The sequence below is a fragment of the Marmota marmota genome, unplaced genomic scaffold (genome assembly GCF_001458135.2).
Source record: "Marmota marmota marmota unplaced genomic scaffold, marMar, whole genome shotgun sequence".
NCBI classification, from domain to species: domain Eukaryota; kingdom Metazoa; phylum Chordata; class Mammalia; order Rodentia; family Sciuridae; genus Marmota; species Marmota marmota.
In genome coordinates this window covers 37805525-37808899 of record NW_025999900.1, presented here as the reverse complement: position 1 = coordinate 37808899, position 3375 = coordinate 37805525, and the positions used below count along the sequence as shown (strand labels likewise).

Here is a 3375-nt window from a genome sequence, read left to right as displayed (position 1 = left end):
GGGGGGGGGTCCTGGTTCTAAGCTGCAGAAGAGGTCAGCTTTAGGACTCAGAAGTAACCTCAGAATTAAAATTCATGGAAACAGGGCTGGGAAGATAACCAGAAGGCATCCACTCTACCTTCCTGCCTCCATACAGAATTGTTTCTGGTCAAGGCCAGATGAATGTGGGCCTAACCTTTTTCTTTTTTTCCTCCCCTCCGCCTAAGATAGGAAGAATATTTGAGATATAAAGAACTTTCTTACAATAAGCTTTATGTTACTGAGAAAGAAAAGAACTCGGCATTACCTTGCTTACAGATCTTTAATAGAAGAGAACTGGGCCAGGAATCAGCCCTGCTTATCAGCAGAGAAAAGGCTCTGGAGGTCCAGAGCTTCCTTAATTTTCAAGGTTTAGTGGATGTGGTAAGACTTCAGTATGGGGCAAGTACCTGTTACATGCAGAATCAGGGCTCTGGGAATATTAACAGGAAATTAATTAACAAAAATATCCTTGTCCAAGGTCCATTAGATGTCGTCTGTCACCATTTAATGTGTTCTTCTATAGCTCCAAATTTGGGAGTACACCTTCCTCCTCTGGATCCTCCAAACAAACCCCTTTCCTGGGGCCAAGAGCCTAGCCAGGTTCACTGAATAATTTCACAGAAGGTGAGTCAGAATAGGATTAAGGGGTACAAGGCTATTGTAAACCTAGTTTTACCATTATTAAACCCAACCTTCAGTGAATCATTTATCCTTTGTAATGTAAGTAGGTTGGACTAATTTTTACTGATGTTGCCTTCCAGCTTAAAAGTTTTGTGGGTCTAAATAACAGGACTCTTCTAGACCCGAGATGTTGAAACAAATGGTCATTCCTTCAGTACCATGGAGAGTGCAGTGGGCTACCAGAGAAGCCACTTTGGCCACCTCAGTACCATAGATAGAACTATGAAGTCCTAGAGAGGCCATGTTTGCCATTTTAGCATCACAGATAAAGCACTGAGAAAAGCTGGAGGATTTTCTCCCCCTATCTGGGAACCACAGAGGGTCAGGGGAGAGTGGTACCAGAGGATTATTTTGGCCTTTTGGATGTCACTGAAAATAGAGGTATTAGAAAATAGATGTAACTAGAAAATTTTTAATTAGCTATAAGGAGTGTCCTGACAGTTACAGTTTGTACATCCTGGAATGAGTTACTGAGGCATCGTATTTGGGTCCCTCACATTCTGTTGCTCTCCTGGGGATTCCCGGAACATCCTGGTGTACAGCCAATCTGGTATATTCAGAGGAAGCAGATGGCCAGGAGGGGGGGGGGGTGGAGGCTGGGAATACTGCATGGTCATAGCTGACTAACCTATGGGCACATATTCTGATTTTGAGAAGATTCTAGGGCCCCTAAAACTGCAAGCAAAACATCTCCTGAGAAGCTGGACTCATATCCAATGCAAAAATAAAATAAAATAAAACAGAACAAGGCAAAACTTCCTCCCAAAAGAAAAACACACACACACACACATTGCACACAGCAGTTTTCAGAATGGAAATAGAGTGATATAAGAAGATCCAAACTGAAGCTAAATTCCCCAGCAGAAGAGTTTCTCCAAAAGAGGCCTAAAATCAACAAAATTCACTGAGACCTCCTAGACCCCATCAAGATCCCCTCAATCATATTCATTCCAATCAGGCCAGACATCTGATCTCATGGTCGTAATCAATAAAGGAGAGCACTGACAGGTTTTATGAAGTGGCTTGTAACTTAAGTCATACATGTATTAACTGTGGACAATAATCATAGATTTTTCTATACTCAGGCTTAAACACCATCCATGATACTTGGCCAGACTTGGTCAGAGAGTAGCAGTGACCTACTTTTCACCCCCACTGAGAATCAGGGGTTATCTTGCCCTTATTTGGATTCTATAGGGATGCAGAGCCAGGGTTAGGGATCAGAAATATTTCCAAAGCAACAGGCCAATTACTCTTACATGCTAGGACAGCTGGTATAGGCAGTTTATGGAACATCAAACCTTAAACCTTACTAAGTAAAGACGGATGGTTAATAAAAAGATTTATAAACATCAAAGACAGATACACAGAAGCATCTGCCAAATGGAGGACTAAGAAGGTTGTCCCCAAGCCTAGTGGTTCAAAGATTTTAGGATCAAAGTGTATGGAGCAAGGGTTCAGGATCTCTGGGGTCTAGCTGTAAGTAGGCCTCTGTCTCTGGTCATTTCTAATACTTGATGGTTTTCCCTCTGCTGAGAATCCTATACCTCTGAAGTCAGCTAACAATTATGATAACCACTGCACTAAATGGGTTTTTAGGAAAGGGAGCTTCTTAAGTGGTCCAGAATGAAGACCACCTCAATTACAGAGACATGCCAATAGATCACTTTTGTGGTCTCCTCTCCATATTAACTTCACAACTCGGGTCCTCCAAACTCTCCCTCCAGAGAGTTTGCCACCTTTCAGGTTGAGTTCTTGGTGAAGACAGCATTCCCTGGGTCCCACTGTCCTGAGTTAGGGGCAAGCAACCTCAGTTAAGGACTCCAAATGCACAGTAGGAGGTGAGAAGATACACCTGCTGCCACCCCACCATGGTGAATTTTATCCCAGAATCATGTCCTAACTTGACCCCGATTTTCAAAGTTCTGAAGGATCTGGATTTGGGGAAAGGAGGCATGTAGCCATCCCTAAGTCTACTTAACTGGAGCTGACCATAGAAAAGTCAGTCTAACCGCCCAAATGAGCCTCAGTCCTCAGACTGGGAGGTGGGGGAAAGAGGGAGGTGGGCAGGAGAGCTTCTGGGAAAATACCCCTCCCAGAAATAGGTCAGCAAGTAAGGTAGGACCTGTGATCCTGCACAAGAGGTTCTTCCAGCAGCACCCCAGACCCCTCCCTGGGAAGATAAGCAAGAAGGATGATAGGGGGCAGGGTGGGAGATAGGGAGGCCAGGGCTCTGCTACCCCCGGCCGGGAGAACAAAAGCTGAGTTACAGCCGCCTCCGCTGCTGCCGCGGGCCGAGCTCTTTGTGACACTTTGTTTGGGACGCAGAGAGGGAAGCACCCCCCATCCTCTCCCCTCCCCCCACCGTCCCCACTCCGGAGAGTTTGGGTTCCTTGCCCCCTCCCCCACGGGCCCTACCTGGGCCGGGGGGCGCGCATCCACTCAGGCTCACGGCCACACCGCCCCGCACCCCCAGGCCCCTCGCGCCCTGCCTTCGGGCCCCTACAAAGACGATCGCCACCCCCGCCCCACCCCACCCCCGTTGGCCCTTCCCTTTGGTGTCCGCTCCCCGGCTCCCCACCTGGCCCCCCTCCCGTGGGCCCCCCCCAGCTCTTCAGGCTTCCCAGGCCGCCACCCCACCCCGCCCCCCCAGGAGCTCTGGGCGAAGTTTGC

At 47.6% G+C, this 3375-nt stretch overlaps 1 protein-coding gene across 3 annotated transcripts in view; it reads right to left on the bottom strand.

Annotated features, from left to right (window-relative positions):
• Znf219 (zinc finger protein 219) overlaps positions 1-3375 on the bottom strand; it is a 13942-nt gene that overhangs the window by 4651 nt on the left and 5916 nt on the right. Inside the window, exon 1 of one of the 3 annotated variants that reach the window (XM_015493221.2) lies at positions 287-3047. The exons of the other annotated variants lie outside the window; for them this stretch is intronic. The gene's annotated coding sequence lies outside the window, so the exon portion shown is untranslated. Of the gene's footprint in view, positions 1-286; positions 3048-3375 lie in introns of those variants that run through there. 3 annotated transcript variants of the gene reach the window in all.